The following is a 19056-nucleotide window of genomic DNA, read 5'->3' as shown; positions in this document are numbered from 1 at the left end:
TTCGGAGATTTAATCTCTTTATTTCCCACCTGCATACTCACTTTCTTCTTCAAACATCATAGTGCTCAGACTGTTCTGTCCTTAACCTGTAGCGAAGGTAGCAACTCATCTCATAGTACTTGCACCATTTGTTCCCTTACTACTGTTCAGGTTTCTGATGCCTTCTTTCTGCCGTAGCATAGATCGTTAGGGCACACGTGTCCACTGACACCTTCACACATGAGATATTACACATGTTCACACACACATACACACATAATCAATACCACTAATCCACAATACACTTCTAGACGCTATTCAAGCCTATCCGAATTCCCGAGCTATGCGGTACTCTCGTCCCTTCACCGGGCTAATCTGTCCCGTCCTACGCATCTTATTAAGGTTTCCAGTCATCCTATATACTATAGTTTTCACTCAGAATATTCTGGGTTTCCATTTGCCTTTTATATCAAAATATGTAGAATTTCTTGAAGACTTCCCAGGGGGTCACCCATCCCAGGATTGCTCCCACCTGAGCACGCTTAACTTTGAAACTTGGCTGGAATCCAATGCCTTAATGCATATTTTCGCGTCAACTTCCGCGCATGACCTTTACTACATAATTTGAGGCTAATCGAGGTCTTACAGATCCCGGGACACCCTCGTAACATGTCTTTTCCTTCACAATTACCATTTTACCCTTTTTGGGCCTCAGAGCTCATCTTTCGCTTCCGCGTATAATTACTTTTCATCCTAGGTTCCCAAATTCCTGATAGTAACAGATGTTTCTTCGTTTCCCTTACTTCATAATTGTCCGGATATCCGTCCGTTCGAATTTCTTACTCACCGCTTCTACATAATAATCTGTAGCGAAATTAGTTGTCAACTTTCTGAATCCTTCATCCGACCTTGTTTTCCTTGTACAGAACAAATATCAGTAACGACTTACAGAACATACGGCTACATCACATTCTGGCCATCCGGAACTGCCAATTCCAGGTAACAGGGCAAATACGTCAATACTGCCCCCGGTGACCTTCCATATCACCACTTACCTTTTGTGTCGTATGTGAGGCCCATATAAGAGATCTCATTTCCTATAGATTGGCTCTATCGCACGATCTGAGACAGAAAGATGGTCAACAATTCCTAAATGCCCTGTAGTCTCCTGTTTATACATGTGGCCGGCAACACACCATAAACAGGACTCTACTAGACATGACTTTGCAGACAACCCACGGACAGACCTTGCTCTGATACCACTCTGTCACACCCTGCTCTTATTAGGGTGTGATGGGCACCCGACCCCACATACGGAGCCGAGCGAACCCGCAGACCCTGATTACACACCTAAATTTTTTTTTCTCTTTTCTGAAAGTCAATTACAAATAAAATACATGTTGTGCTTTCGAAATCTTCCGCTTACTATTTCCAGAATTTAACAAGTCTGTAATTGTACGAAATTTATTATGCGACACACAAAATAACATATCGGCTGATGAAACCGCTTACAGACTGACTATCATTACCCACGACGCTGTCTGCAAAGTCTCTAATACTGATCGGACATCACAATATACATACCCTGACTCGGCAGCACTCCTGGAGGAAATGGAGCCCGCCAATCCACTGGACCATCTTCAGCTCATCTCGTCTAGCCATTTGTGGGTACCTGCGCGGCATGAAACGCAGCCCCCAAAGAACAGGGGGTCAGTACGGATATGTACTGAGTATGTAAGGCATAAGTACAGAAAACGAAACCATGACTGATATAGACAGAACAACATACAAAAACTTATTCAGAAATATCAAACACTTATCATTCTTGTTTTCCAGACACGAATCATACTTACTCATCTCGTATACCAGACAAATTACAAAACGTACAAATTGCTTGAATGACATCACATAGCAGACAGAATACAGAATGTACGGAAGGTCAGAATACTTACTTTCCCACATAAGTCATGCATATCAGGATCGGATATCGTATCACATACGCGGCAACCCCGGGGAAAAATAACACGCCGGGACAAGTACCATATCATACAGACGATAACCTCGGGGACAAATAACACTCTGAGGAACGGTCACATCATATCATATGCATGGTGGCCTCGGGGACAGATAACACGCCGAGGAACTGATGGACAGTGCCAATGAATGCGCACGATAACATAGGCACGTGGCTGCCACTCCTGCCTTTGGTGCCACAACACATCTAACTTCCAGAAGTTTTTCTCCGATCTCCGTCACACATCACAACATAACCACGGTACCCGGGGGTGGACAGATAACACAGCACCCCGAGCCCGGACACATCATACTTCGTAACATAACCACGGTAACCAGGGACGGACATATAACACAGTACCCCGGAACCGGACACATCATACTTCAGAATTCATATATGGAACCCGGCCCCCAACAGAGGACTCGGCGAACCATCCGCACGATACATACCGGCCCGGGACTCGATGAAGGAAATCATAACATATGCACGAGCAGAGTCGTGAAAAATCAAATGTGCATAACTCAAGCTCAATAAGTTAATCAAACGTATTCTCAGAATGTCCATATAGATTACTTATAGATTATTCAAACATATTCTCAGAATATGCATAACAGATTCCTTATTACAGAATACTTTATGTCAAATTACTCTTAACAGAATATTTCTATCAAGGTACTTATCGCTTTTACTCAATCAGAATACATGTTCCAAATTGCTTGCATCGGATTTCCTCTAACCGACTACTTAGGTCCGAATACATATATCAAAAGGATTATGACAGAATGCCTATCGACATGTGAAGGTCCAGAACAAGTTTCGGATCAATCGGAGTTAGTATACAAAAGTTACGAGCGTTCGAAGTACAAAACGCTCTCCAATCATTTCAGAAGCTTTTCTTGGAAAACCAAAGCCGTAATCAGGTTAACTACCCTTTTAGACATGATTATGGATCAAACCAAATAGAACCTTTGGAATCATACGTACGTCGGAATACTTAAGTCAGAATAAATATATCAAAGGGGTTATGCCAGGATACTTAATTCAACCTACTTATGTCGGAATATTCAGGTCAGAGTCCATACTTGTATCTGGATTTCTCGTATCGGAACACTTATGCCAAATACTTACGTCAGAACATTTGTGTCGGCACGATTAGTCCAGAATGTTTATATCAAAAATACTTAAATCACGATTCACCTATCAGACTCATTTGACACTTAAGTTAGGGAAAACATACAGATCACAAACAGACTTCGAATTACAGAATGGAATAACCTCAAGATACATATCATATCATATCCTACATGGCTCTAGGGCATGCCAAGGAAAGAAAGGTAAGCCTCACATACCTGGGCGACGACCAACTGGTTGTGCTTACGCATCCAACTTGTTTTGTTACACGCAAGAGGGTTCATCCATCTTGTCAATCTACGTCCAAAAGGATTCATTCATTCGTTAGACTCGTTGTCACATACTTGCCTTAACCTTTCAAACACGTTTTCTTATGTTCTGCCGGAATTTCGGCAGCATCTCCCCTCTGTAAATGTACCAATCCCGAGAATAAGGCTCGGCCCCAAATCAACAATAACCATCCGGGAATTTAACCCGGCCAAACCAACAAAGATACTAACACACCAATAAGAGGTTCAAAACACATTTTCACATTAGCGACTCCTACACAATTCAACATCATAATCTTATACTTAATTCGACTACTTACACTCAAACCAACATCATCGTTCATACATTCCATTTCTAATCCGAACCCAACCGAAACAATATTCCAGACCCTTTAAACAATTCACACGATATTACAAACAACTCAACCAACACCCCGACCTACCCGAATTCATCCCCAAACCCGAGAACAACACTAAACAAATTCTTTCCTCCCAAATTCACACATTATGTTACAATACATTCATTTACAACTTCATTTCATAAATTCAAGAAACCGCATCACGACTATATTACAATCATATTAGCTTCCAAATCAGCCCGCATAATAAAAATCTTAACTTGGATTATCAAAACTTCATTTTCCATCATAGAACTCACAACGACGACAACCAAAATACTAACAACAATTTATTCATTCCCAACTACACAAAAGGGGACCATACGGCCAACCCCCAACAATTCCATATTTCATGAATTTCTTCCAATTCCATATACTACAATACACATGAATCCTTCATAACAACAATTTTAATACGAAGTAAAATTTGCTTATTCTTTCTATTCCAAAACAGCCCATACACACGGCTACACACACCAATACACACATGTTTCACAAATTTCACTCATTTCTACATACTACAATACTTCAACAATATTCATAACACATAAAAGAGGATTGGTTCTTTACCTTCATTCAACCTCTCCACTTGGTTAAGGCTCATAAACCATCCATATAAGTGTTCTACTTGTTCCAACAATTCCACCATGTTAACAAGCATCCTCCAATTAGTATATAAGCATGAAAAAAATAATCCCTCATGAACAAAATTGAGGGGCTGGTTTCGGCCAGCCCCTAATCCGAACCCTCTCTCTCTCATTTTTTGTTGTGTTTTGTGCTTTTGTTCTTGTCTTGAATTAATAAGGGCTCATATACATATAGAAACATAATTAAGGCATGTGAGGGGCACATGCCCCTCTCTAGAATGATCTTCTATTTTCATGAAATTTTCCTAGCATAAAAGATGAACCAAAGTCTTGCCATGTACACCTTGGCCCATATAGTTTCCATCACATGGCCAATGTGGCCCTTTTGAACTTTCATAAAATTTTTGTGAAATTCCCGTTCCGTCCCTCGACTTTTCTCAATATGACCATTTTACCCCTAGCCTTCCACATTGTTTCCATTGGTCTTTTTGCAAATTTCTCCTCTTGCCCTTAGGCTCTCACATTATTTTCATACTAATAATGGTCATAAATAGTATTCTTAACGACTTGTGCATTAATGAAATATTTGAAATTGGTTTCGTCCTTAACTTTCCGCGACGACTTTAAAATATTCAAACGTCCAAAATACGGGCTATAACAATTTCTGTCTCTGGAACACATCTTCTGATTATTTCATCTGCACAAAATTTAAACAGGTAAGGATCTTCCCAATAGTAATGTCTTGTATCTTTCTTCAGCTTTTTTCTTTGTTCGTAAGAAAAATCTTTTAGGATCCATCCTCCGACCAAATAATTGGCGATATCAGCAAACCAAGGTGGTTGGTTTACAACTACTGTGATCGCATAGATATGCTCATCGAGAAATTCCTCCTTGATATCACATATCTCAGCAGGAGGGTTTTCCAAACGTGACAAATGATCAGCTACTTGATTTTCTGATCCTTTTCTGCCTTTTATTTCAAGATCAAATTCCTGTAAGAGAAGTATCCGTCTTAACAATCTAGGTCTGGCATCTTTCTTTGTTAAAAGAAAATTTAAAGCTTCATAATTAGTGAATACTGTAACTTTTGTTCCTACCAAATACGAATGGAATTTGTTAAACGCAAATACTAGCGCCAGTAGTTCTTTCTCAGTTGTGGCATAATTTCTTTGAGCTTCATTGAGCGTTCTACTGGCGTAGTAGATAGGCCTGAAAATCTTGTCCTTATTTTGTCCCAATACGGCTCCAACAGCTGTGTCACTCGTATTGCACATTATTTCAAATGGTTGGCTCCAATCAGGAAAAACAACAATCGGGGCATTGGTCAATTTTTCTAGGATCTCAAATGCTTTTCTGTAATCATCTAAAAATTCAAACTTCACATCTTTCATCAGTAGGTTAGTCAGCGGTTTTGAAATTTTTGAAAAATCTTTTATAAACCTTCTGTAAAAACCTGCATGCCCTAAGAAACTTCTAAGGCCTTTAGCAGTAGTAGGAGGGGGTAATCCTGATATAAGTTCAATATTTTCCTTATCCACTTCTATCCCTTTAGCAGTAATTTTATGTCCTAAAACAATTCTCTCTGTTACCATAAAATGACATTTTTCCCAGTTGAGAATTAGATTCGTCTCTTCACATCTTTTAAGCACCAAAGTTAAATGATAGAGACAATCTTCAAATGTCTTACCAAAAAGTGTGAAATCATCCATGAAGATTTCAAGGAATTTTTCAGTCATGTTTGAAAAAATTGCTAACATGCAACGCTGGAATGTAGAGCGTTACAAATTCCAAATGGCATTTTTCGGTAAGCATACGTACCTTGGGGACATGTGAATGTTGTCTTATCTTGATCTTCTGGAGCAATTGATATTTGAATGTATCCAGAATATCCGTCAAGAAAACAATAAAAACCATGACCTGCAACTCTCTCAAGCATTTGGTCAATAAAAGGCAAAGGAAAATGGTCTTTTCTTGTAGCCTCATTAAGTCGTCTGTAATCAATACAGACTCTCCATCCTGTGACTGTTCTGGTAGGTATGAGTTCATTATTTTCATTTTTCACTACTATCATACCTCCTTTCTTTGGAACTACTTGCACGAGACTTACCCAAGCACTATCAGATATCGGGTAAATGATACCTGCTGCTAGAAGTTTCACGACTTCTTTCTTAATGACTTCTTGCATTGTTGGGTTCAGTCTCCTTTGGGGTTGGACTATTGGCTTGAAATTATCCTTTATGAGAATCCTATGCATGCAAATAGCTGGACTGATGTCACGACCCGACTAGGGGACCATGACGGGTACCCGGAGTTGACCACCGAGCACCACTCATTAGACTATCTATTATACTCAACCTGTACATATACAATCCCCAAAGCTATACATAAGCCCGTACGACTACAAAAATGATATACAAAAATGTACACTGACATCATCATGGGACACAACTTACCCACACGTACGTATCTACGAGCATCTACTAGAGTACTAGACATAAGGACGGGACAGGACCCCATCGTGCCTAAAATATATATACACAAAAGAACATGATCATAAGTAGCACCTCCGGAATAATGGAGTGCTCCTGTGAATCTGCTGATAAGCTCCTACAGATCCGCACCCCTGTGAATATGCTGATAAGCTCCTACAGATCTGCACCGTCTCCCTGTCTACCTGTGGGCATGAACACAACGTCCAAAAAGAAAGGACGTCAGTACGAACATTGTACTGAGTATGTAAGGCATGAATAATAATAACATCTCGAGGAAACAAGGGAATGTCAAGTAAAGAAACAACCTATGCTGAGGATCACTTAAAACAGGACAATGCATGCTAACTTACATCATAAACATCATCATATCAAGTATGCATATATAAGTTTCCCGACCATGTAGGTACGGTGCAATCATTATTAGCCCGCGTCCTGGCCTCCTGCGTCCGGGGTAACCATCTCATGCCGCCCACTAGTGGTGTCTGCCCATGCCCTCTAGACATGGTGTATATGCCGCCCGCCTTAGCGGTGTCTGCCCGACCATATAGGTGCGGTGTAATATCATCATCATAGACTTATCATAGAGCATGCATAAGAACTCAAAGACAACTATACTCTATCGGGGTGACATAAGATTGTGAACCCCCGATTCCATTATGGAGTATTTATAAGCATTATGCCTCACCTTGAAGGAACTAACATTATAAGGTGAGTGTAACACAATGTACAACATCAAAGAATCATAATTAGGATCATTAGCATGGTAGAAATCTCATATCATGGGCTTTATAATCTTCTAGACTTAGACTCATCATTATCATAACATATTTTTTAACTTTATCTCATGAGAAGCTCTTTATATCATAGGCTCATAATTTCCGGAATGTAAGAAAGTCATGGACAGATAGGGAAAATCATGTCGTAAGAATCATGCCTTAGAAAGAAGGAACTAGGCTTACATACTTTTTCGTTTAGCTACTTTATCACTTGAACGTTCCCCTCCAATATTCACGTTTCTACCTTCAAGAGAGTTCGTACCAATATTAGATAATCGATAACGTAAGCATGCTTGAACTAAAGCTAGAGAAAATTGGGCAGCGTCTCCTTTGTTTATACAACTTTCTCCATATCATATACCAACTCCCAAACGTCAATAACAATATCCATAATATCATACTCAATAATCTTCATCAACCATACATTATTCAATTCTCCTACTTCCATTTCAAGGGCATCCATAACTATGGTCATAATACAACATTACCTTCATCCCCATATAATGTTTCTCCCATGTTCTTAATATCATTTATAACATAACTATACTCGTAACATACAAAGAATGATGATTCATATTAACCTACTACTAAAAAATGTCACTATTCTCATATTTGTAACCCATTTTCTATTTTCCTTCTGTAATCCAAGTCTTTCAACCCCTCAATACTCTAAATAACATGAATTGATCATAAAAATTACCTTTGATAGTGTAGGAATGGGTTTTGGATAGCAATACTCCACTTGAAGAAAAACCTTAGCTTCAAACCAAGAGATTTCTTGACTTCAAGCAACCCTCAAGAGCTTCCTTACACTTGATTTCCTTGGTTTGATGAAGTTGATTCTTGTTTAGTCTTAGATTCTTGTAAACGAAGTGTGTGGAATATTCTAGAGGGTTAGAGAGAAGTAGAGAAGTGAGGGCAATGAAAATCATAACATGGGGTCTTATATTTATAATTGGAAAAACTGACCCATCGGGAAATTATACGGACACTTATACGGTCCGTATAAGTGACCGTGAAATCGCTCCAAAAACATCTCATTTCTGTAACCATTATCCGGCACATTATACGGTCGTTATAAGTGACCGTATAACTCCATCAGCGATGGACCTTCATTGTGATGGTTATACAGACCATTATACGGCCGTATAATATTATACGGACCGTATAAATGGTCGTATAATTCACTTTTCTCCGATCTTGTTCTTGTCGCTTCATTTGATCTCCAATCCTTAAGGAACCTTCTTAACACTTGTTTAACACTTGGTTAACAGCCTAAGGGGAATCATAACTCTTTCTCAAGGCATCATTAAGTCAACATTAATTCGGTACTTTACAAAACTCTTCCGAAACACAACGTATACTTCGCTTTCTTAATGAACTTTCTTCTCTTGCTTCAAACGTCTTTGAAATCTTAGTTAGAATCGTTAAGTAACCTTTCTTACTTATAGAAACATCGTATTATTCTTACCATACATTAGTTTAGCTATTATATGATGACATGAAATTTTCTGAGGCGTAACATTCTTCCCCCCTTTAAAAACATTCGTCCTCGAATGTTAAGTTCTCGGAAATTCTACGAAAATTTCGCTAGAGTTTCCCCTGTAATATGGCGCTATCTTCCTGTCACAACAGCCCACAATAACCATGCCACACAGGGCTACAACACAATAGCAATAAATTATGGCGACACACGACCAAAAGTATGAAAAGAAAACATACATACCTCATAATGTTGATGTCTCATCATGGATCTCTTCCGAGGGTTGAAACAAACGCGGGTACTTGGACTTCATATTTTCTTCCGCTTCCCAAGTCATTTCTTCTCGGTTACTATTTCTTCATAAGACTTTGACCAAAGCTACTTCTTTATTTCTAAGTCTCCGTACCTGCCTGTCTAGTATGACAATGGGTACCTCTTCATAAGCCAACTTTTCCGTCACTTGAACATCATCTATCGGCATGATTCTAGTTGGATCTCCAACACATTTTTGGAGCATTGACACATGAAAGACGGGATGGACTGACTCAAGTTCTGAGGGTAAGTCCAATTCATATGCTACTTGGCCTATCCTGCGGACGATCTTATAAGGTCCAATGTATCGAGGACTCAATTTTCCCTTCTTTCCAAATCACATCACACCTTTCATTGGTGATACCTTTAAGAATACCCAATCATCAACTTGGAATTCTAAGTTTCGCCGACGGTTGTCCGTATAAGATTTCTGGCGACTTTGGGCTGTTAGCAATCGATCTCGGATAACCTTGATTTTTCCACCGCTTGTTGAATCAACTCAGGGCCTATTAGCTGTACCTCTCCTACTTCGAACCACCAATTAGGGATCTACACTTTCTTTCATATAGAGATTCACACGGGGCCATTTGAATACTGAAATGATAGCTATTGTTGTATGCAAACTCAATGAGAGGTAAGTGGGCATCCCAACTACCACTAAAATCTAGTACGCATGCCTGTAACATATCTTCCAAAGTCTGAATAGTGCGTTCGGCTTGACCATCCGTTTGTGGATGAAATGTTGTGCTAAGCCTTACCTGAGTACCCAAATCTTCTTGGAAAGACTTCCAGAATTTAGCTGTAAATTGGGCTCCTCGATCTGTGATAAAAGATATCGAGACACCATGAAGTCGCACAATATGTCACGACCCGACTAGGGGCCGTGACGGGTACCCGGGGCTAACCACCGAGCACCACTCATGATACAACTCGAATGGCATCAAGACCTTTTACAAGGAGCCAAGCGAGGGAACTTCAAGCTATGCAAGCATTGTTCATGAGGAGGGACATACTTGAATACACTCTAACACCTTTCCGGGGATTGCAAGTGTTCATGATAGCATGGGAGGATGGTTTGGAGAAGAGGTTGGAACATGGTCATACTTTCAATGTGACTATTACTTGAAGATTTGCAAATTCAAGTTTTGTTCCCAAAAGAAGACACCCAAACAAGGCCCTTACTTCATTAAGGGTAAAAGTGTAATAGTGTAGTTGTCTTCTTTTGAACCTTAGTATAAGTAGTAGTCTATTTCATTTGGAAGACTTAGTCTATGTTGAATATTGATGTCTTGAAATTGTGAACTCTTTTGAGTGTTGAGAGCTTGCTAAGCTAGAGATTGTGAATCTTGTGAGAGGATTGGTTATTAGGGTATCAAATCCCTATTGGTCATCCTAAGAGTTTGGTGCTCTTTAGTTCCTAAATTAGAGGTCAAGTTAATTCAAGAACTTTGGTTGCTAATTTGGGTCTTTAGTTGTGTCAAATTATCTATCCTTTATGTTTCTTGTCCTTTTTTCTTCATTTTCGTATGGAATATTGTATCAATTGGTATCAGAGCTTAGTTTAGATTTGTTCTACCAAATCTAATCTTGGGTTTTGATTCAACAAAAAAAAAATCCGAAATTAAAAAAAAAATAAAAAAAAAATCGAATTTTCTTGTTGATTTTGTTGAATCTAGTGTTAGATTAGAGTTTCCTAGTGTTTCTAGAGTCTAAATCTTCCATTTCAAGTCAATTTGGGGTTAGGGTTTGTGTTCCACCATTGTTGAGCTTCAAAGCTTCAAGAACTTGAAAGTGGGTCTTGTTGAAGAAGGTGAAGTTGAAGGTTGAAACCTATTGGGCTTTGTTCTCTACATTAAAGAGAACTTAAATCCGAAATTTGAGCCAATTAGGAGTTGATTTGAGGGTAGTTGAATTTTTGAAGTGTTCTTGTGTTCTTGAAGACCTTCAAATCTTCATAAGGAAGAAGGCTCTCCAAAGGGCCATTTGATCCAAAAGTTGTCAAATATTTCTGATTTTTGCGAAAAAAAAAAAAAAAAAATCGAGTTGGCCCACATGCGACACAACATGCGAATCGCATGTTGAACCTGCGAGTCGCAGGTTATGTCGCATCTTGTGACAGAAAGTTGAAATTTGGCTGCCTCATATGCGAGACGCATCTCACCATCGCATGTAGCACATGCGAGTCGCACATGGTGTCGCATCTTGTGACAGAGAGTTGATACCTTGGTTGCATCATCTGCGAACCGCACATCGCCATCGCATGTTTCACATGCGAGTCGCATGTGATGCACAGCCGTCGCATATGGCGCATTTCAGGTTTTTTTTATTTCCAACTTTAATTCTCTTTGATTTCAATTCTCAAAACAAAAATTTCTTGATCCTTAGTTGATGATATTGTGTCCCTAATCCTTTGGTAGGAAAAAAAAAAAAGAGTATAGAAATTTAAAAAAAAAATTCATTATTTCAAATTGATACCTTGGATCAATTGGGGCTTCCTGGTCGTGTTTTCAAGTTATCACCTACCCGGGCCCGAAATTTAGTTATTTTCCCGATTTTTGCATTCCAATTTTCTTGTGTCTCTCAACTAGTAGCCATTTAGTAGTTGTTCCTACTTGTGTTTGCTAGTTCTAGTGTCCGCATTTCTTTCGTGCCAATTCTTTCGTGCTTTTTCTCTTTTTTTACTTCGTTGTTCATTTCTTGGCTCAAGTGCGTTTGTTTTATTGAGTCATCCTCGTTCTTTTTGATAACAAGAATCTATTCCGACCAAGAGTAGAATTTGAACCCTTGTGACTAGTCAACATTAACAAGCACACAATCTTTGGCGGAAGCAATTTGTGAGGCAATCAAAGGTGCGCATACTTGAGCGATTGTGAGTTGATTTTACTAATCTAACGTGTTTGCTTGCTTTGTTGAGTGTCTTAATAGGTACCATGGCTACGGAGGATGAAACTCGAGTTCCCACCGGGGAACTTACAAGCCTTGAACGATAAAGTGGATAGTATTGGTGGTTGAATGGAAAACTTGGGAAGTAGGGTGGAAGCAATTGAAGGAGGTAGTAGGGAGGTCTCATATTCGCCTCAAGTGCAATACCAAGGTGGCACAAGTGGAGCTACTCGAAGCACTTCACCTACAGTGTCACCCGGCACCTTCCATCATCTATATAACCCCACTTCCCAAAACACTCCTCAAAACACGACTCTTACCCCACCAAACAACATCCCCATAGGCCAACGGAACAACCTACTCCAACAAGATCAAGCTCCAAATGACCCACCCCTAAATGACCCCCACCCAAATGCACCAATGCCACCCCAAAACCGTCCAAACATCCAACAACCAAATGAGGAAGGGATAGAGGAAGCTCTACTTGAGCACGAACATTATGGTGACCAAGGTTGGAGGCCACGAGGGCAAGCACAAGGAGGTTATCGAGGAAGGGGGGGAAGGCATGGTCCTAACCCTCACATGGGTAGGCAAAGAGGGTACCAAGCTCGTGAAGGGTACCAAGGTCGTGACCATCAAGGTTATGACGACGATGGAGATTTTAATAGGAATCACGGTTATGGCGGAGGGCGAGACACGAGTCTCAATTCCATCAAGGTTACTCTCCCAACCTTCAAAGGAAGTAGTGATCCCGATACATTCCTTGATTGGGTGATGCATTGTGATAGAATCTTCTTGACGAATGACATGTCCGAGGTGAAAAAGGCTTCTTACGCCATTGCTCAATTCGAGGGGTATGCCTCCACATGGTGGGAAACTCAAGTGAAAGCAAGAAGAATTATTGGACTCCCTCCCACACCTACTTGGGATGAATTGAAGGAGGCCATGCGGCGTAAGTATGTCACCGAGCGCTACAAACAAGAACAACTCAAGAAGGTGTATACCTTAAGGCAAAACAAAAAGAGTGTGGAAGAATACTATGATGAGTTTCAAATTGTCAAGATGAGAATTGACTTTGACGAGGATGAGTTAAATGCTATGACTCGGTTCCGAGCCGGGTTAAATGGTGACATTGTCTCCCAAATGAGACTCCACAACTATGGGAGCATTGAAGAAACCCTTCAAGCGGCTATTGAAATAGAGGAGGGTCTCAAGGAGGACAAAATCAATAAATCAAGGGGCTATGTGAGTTCATGGAACCATAACAAAGAACGAGGAGCTTTCTCCTCCAATTGGCAAAAGAATAAGGGCCCCATGCAAGAAGCCAAGAAACCATTTGTGAAGAATTCTCAAGTTGAGAAGCAAGTTGACAAGCAACCTACGAAGTTTGCTCCAAAATAAGGAGGTACGAAAACTCCTATTCAATGCTTTAAATGTCATGGCTTCGGTCATAGAGCAAGTGAGTGCCCTAATCGTAGAGCGTTTATTTTGAAAGACACTTATAGTGAGGATGAGGAAGAATGTGAGGAAGGGGATGAAGAGGGCAATCATGAGGATGAACATCATGATAGTGAAGGGGATGGTGTTGAAGGTGATGATGAGCCTATTGTACCTCTATATGTGGTGCGACGAACCATGATAAGTAAAGCAATGGATGACCCAAGTCAACGGGAAAATCTCTTCCATTCCAAGTGCATCATTAACCAAAACACTAGCATCATGATCATTGATAGTGGGAGTTGTGCCAATGTTGCTAGTACCACCCTTGTTGATTTCTTGAAACTTCCCACCACCCGCCATGAAAACCCTTTCAAACTTCAATGGCTCAATGAATGTGGTGAATTGAAGGTGACTAGACGAGCTATCATCAAATTCGCGGTTGGGAAGTATCATGATGAGGTGTTGTGTGATGTTGTTCCCATGCAAGCGTGTCATCTTCTACTTGGCCGACCATGGCAATATGATAGGTCCGTCAACCATAATGGGCGAACTAACCAATACACCCTTGGCCACAATGGTGCCAAACATGTCTTGAATCCCATGACCCCCTCCCAAGTGGGTGAGATCTATAACAAAATGAGGGAGTTAAAGGAGAAGGGACATGGTGCATTGCAAAAGAAGAATGTGGGGGACGAGGGAGTAGAGGAGAGTAGTTCTCAAGAGTTGAGTGGAAAGAAAGAGGAGCTTAGAGGAAAAACTAAGGTGTCGCTTTTGGCGAATTGTGGGGAAATTAGGGAGGAATTGGGGGAGCGTCACCCGGTGATTCTCCTCATGCATAGGGACTATGCATTGCACACTAATGAACTAACCCCTTCTTTTCCTAGCTCTATTTCTTCTCTTTTGCAGGAATTTGATGATGTGTTCCCAACGGAACTCCCAAAGGGGTTACAACCCTTGAGGGGAATTGAACACCAAATTGACTTTGTTCCGGGGTCTCAATTGCCAAACAAGCCAGCTTATAGAGCTAACCCGGATGACACTAAGGAGCTTCAAAGGCAAGTGGATGAGCTCCTTGAAAAGGGAGTTGTGAGAGAAAGCATGAGTCCTTGTGCTGTGCCCGTGATCTTGGTGCCAAAGAAAGATGGATCATGGCGCATGTGTGTTGATTGTCGGGCCATCAACAAGATAACGGTAAAGTATCGCCATCCCATACCCCGTCTTGATGACATGCTTGATGAGTTGAATGGTACATGCATATTCTCTAAGATAGATCTTAGGAGTGGGTATCATCAAATCCGGATGAAACCCGGAGATGAGTGGAAAACCGCATTCAAGACCAAGTTTGGTCTATATGAATGGTTGGTGATGCCTTTTGGTCTCACTAACGCTCCTAGTACTTTCATGCGATTGATGAATCATGTGATGAAACCTTTTATTGGCAAATTCGTGGTTGTTTATTTTGATGATATTTTGGTGTATAGCAAAACCATGGATGAGCATGTTAGTCATTTGAAATGTGTGTTTGAAGTGCTTAGACAAGAACAACTTTATGCCAATGTTGATAAATGTTCCTTTTGTGTGGATGAAGTTGTTTTCTTGGGATTTGTCGTGAGCTCAAGGGGGGTTGAGGTTGATGAATCCAAAGTAGAAGCCATAAGAAATTGGCCCACTCCAAAATCCATTGGAGATGTAAGAAGCTTTCATGGCTTGGCTAGTTTCTATAGGCGTTTTGTTAAAGGATTTAGTACCATAGCCGCTCCTTTGACCGAGGTAATCCGAAAGGACAAACCTTTTTCTTGGGGTGTGGAGCAAGCTAATGCCTTTGAAACTTTGAAACAAATGCTTAGCTCCGCACCATTGTTGCAATTACCCGACTTTGACAAAATATTTGAGATTGAATGTGATGCAAGCAAAGTGGGTATTGGAGCTGTTTTAATGCAAGACCAAAAGCCCATAGCCTATTTTAGTGAAAAACTCAAGGGAGCGACTTTGAATTACACTACCTATGATCTTGAGTTGTATGCCTTGATTCGTGCTTTGGGAAATTGGCAACACTACTTGTGGCCTAAAGAGTTTGTAATTCGGACCGACCATGAGTCCTTAAAGCATCTTAAGGCCCAAGGTAAGTTGAACAAAAGGCATGCCAAATGGGTTGAATTCCTTGAAACCTTCCCTTATGTAATCCAATACAAAAAGGGAAAGGAGAATGTAGTGGCGGATGCCCTATCAAGGAAACATGTTTTGATTAATACCTTGTCTTCCAAATTGATGGGTTTTGAAAGCTTGAAGACATTGTATCCCGAGGACCCCGTCTTTGCTAAAATCTTTCTAGATTGCGAAGAATGGGAAAGGGAGAGGTGGATTAGGGATAGGTCTTCTACTTCCTATTCCAAGTTTGATGGTTTCTTGTTCAAGAACAAGTGACTATGTGTGCCCATGAGCTCTTGGAGGGAGTTATTTGTGAGAGAGGCACATAATGGGGGATTGATGGGACATTTTGGGATTGATAAGACTTTGGGGATTCTTGAGGAACAATTTTATTGGCCTCATATGCGGAGGGATGTGGCTAAGATTTGTGGCCAATGCATTGAATGTCGCGGCGCCAAGTCTAGACTCCTTCCCCATGGTTTGTATACCCCTCTCCCCACCCCTCAACAACCTTGGGTTGATATTTCAATGGATTTTGTGTTGGGTTTGCCTAGAACCAAAAGGGGTAAAGATAGCATCTTTGTTGTGGTTGATCGATTTTCTAAAATGGCTCATTTCATTGCTTGTCATAAAGTTGATGATGCTCCTCATGTTGCCTCTTTGTTTGTTGAACATGTGGTAAAGTTGCATGGTATTCCCAAAACCATTGTGAGCGATAGGGATCCAAAATTCCTTAGCCACTTTTGGAAAGAATTGTGGGGACGACTTGGTACTAAATTGTTGTTTTCTACCTCTTGTCACCCACAAACCGATGGCCAAACCGAAGTTGTCAATAGGACCTTGGGTTCTATGCTTAGGGCCATGGTTAAAGGAAAATTAACATCTTGGGAAGATCAATTGCCTTTGGTTGAATTTGCTTACAATAGAGTCATTCATAGCACTATTGGCATGTCACCTTTTGAAGTCGTTTATGGTTTTAACCCCCTAACCCCTTTAGATCTAACCCCTTTATCTCAAGATGTTGTGTTGAGTTTAGATGGAAACAAACGAGCCGAGGCCATGAAGAAGTTGCATGAGAAGGTGAGGCTTCACCTTGAGAAAAAGAATCAAGAAACGGCCAAGAGAGCAAACAAGGGCCGCAAACGAGTTGTGCTTGAACCGGGTGATTGGGTTTGGGTACATTTCCGAAAGGAGAGGTTTCCCAACAAAAGAAAGACCAAGTTGATGCCTAGAGGAGATGGTCCATTTGAAGTACTTGAACGACTCAATGATAATGCATACCAAAATTGATCTTCCACCCGAATACCAAGTTCATAACACCTTCAATGTGTGTGATCTCTCTCCTATGGTGGTGCAAGATGTTGATCCCTTAAATTTGATGACAAATTCTCTTCAAGAAGGGGAGAATGATACAACTCGAATGGCATCAAGACCTTTTACAAGGAGCCAAGCGAGGGAACTTCAAGCTATGCAAGCATTGTTCATGAGGAGGGACATACTTGAATACACTCTAACACCTTTCCGGGGATTGCAAGTGTTCATGATAGCATGGGAGGATGGTTTGGAGAAGAGGTTGGAACATGGTCATACTTTCAATGTGACTATTACTTGAAGATTTGCAAATTCAAGTTTTGTTCCCAAAAGAAGACACCCAAACAAGGCCCTTACTTCATTAAGGGTAAAAGTGTAATAGTGTAGTTGTCTTCTTTTGAACCTTAGTATAAGTAGTAGTCTATTTCATTTGGAAGACTTAGTCTATGTTGAATATTGATGTCTTGAAATTGTGAACTCTTTTGAGTGTTGAGAGCTTGCTAAGCTAGAGATTGTGAATCTTGTGAGAGGATTGGTTATTAGGGTATCAAATCCCTATTGGTCATCCTAAGAGTTTGGTGCTCTTTAGTTCCTAAATTAGAGGTCAAGTTAATTCAAGAACTTTGGTTGCTAATTTGGGTCTTTAGTTGTGTCAAATTATCTATCCTTTATGTTTCTTGTCCTTTTTTCTTCATTTTCGTATGGAATATTGTATCACTCGTGGACAGACTTCCCAGGCTCCAGCGGGCCGCGGCCGAGGTAGAGGAGGGGCACCTAGTTCAGCCGGTCCTCCGCACCGCTTATATGCACTGACAGGACGACAGGACCCTGAACCTTCCGCCGACGCGACCACAGGTACACTTCCGGCATCTTTTCTATAATATATGGATGTTAAATTGAACTGGATTTTGCTTTACCTTGCACCGTCCCTTGTATTACGGGATATATAAAGAATTCGGGAAATTTAGGACAAAAGTAGCCATACATACGGGTAAAAAGTGAATATTAGTGATCACGGAGGCTGAAATAGTAATTAAAAAGGAAAGATGCGTTACGAGGGCGTTTTGAACATTGTCAAGACCCCAACTTGCACCATATTATGTGATATAGGCAGTGCGGGGAAGCGGAGGTAAAAATACTAACACTGAGACACTAAAATGCATTAAAGTTTCAAGGTTAAGCGTGCTCAGGTAAGAGCAATTTCATGATGGGTGACCCCCTGGGAAGTATGCAAAGAATCTATAAATTTAGACACGACAGGCAGATGAGTAATTAGAGTAACTTAGGGGAAACTATAGTATCTGGTACGGTAAGAGACTATGAGAAGTCGCGCAAGATGAAGCAGACTAGATTGGTGGAGAGGCAGAAAGTTCATTACAGCTCGGGAACTAGGATAGGCTTGAATAGTGCCTGGAGGTCTCTGGTGGGATAGTTGATAATAAATATATGTGTGTATATGAACCCGTATGACGCCCACATACGATGGTATCAGTGGCGTGGATGCCCCGGCAACCGAAGCTGCGGTATAAAAGGTAACTTAAGCTCCTAAGATGGATATAGCGACATGTGAGGTATCTATGGAGGAGACCTCCCCGAAGTATTATACCATGCTATGAGGCCAGTTTAACAATCGAGGACGAATGTTCTAAAGGGGGGGGGGGGGGAATGTTATATCCCACATTTTATTCAATCGGATAATTCAAGACAATCGCGGGAAGACAACAAGCAAGGCCACATTTTATTTTGTTTGGCACATGAGTTGTTTATGAAAAATCTAGAAGTGAAGCTAATGAGAAAGGTCAAAAGCATAAAGGGAAGTTGCAATATGACTCT

Source organism: Lycium barbarum, chromosome 5, assembly GCF_019175385.1.
Source record: "Lycium barbarum isolate Lr01 chromosome 5, ASM1917538v2, whole genome shotgun sequence".
In the NCBI taxonomy this organism is placed as follows: domain Eukaryota; kingdom Viridiplantae; phylum Streptophyta; class Magnoliopsida; order Solanales; family Solanaceae; genus Lycium; species Lycium barbarum.
This window is presented reverse-complemented; position numbering follows the sequence as displayed.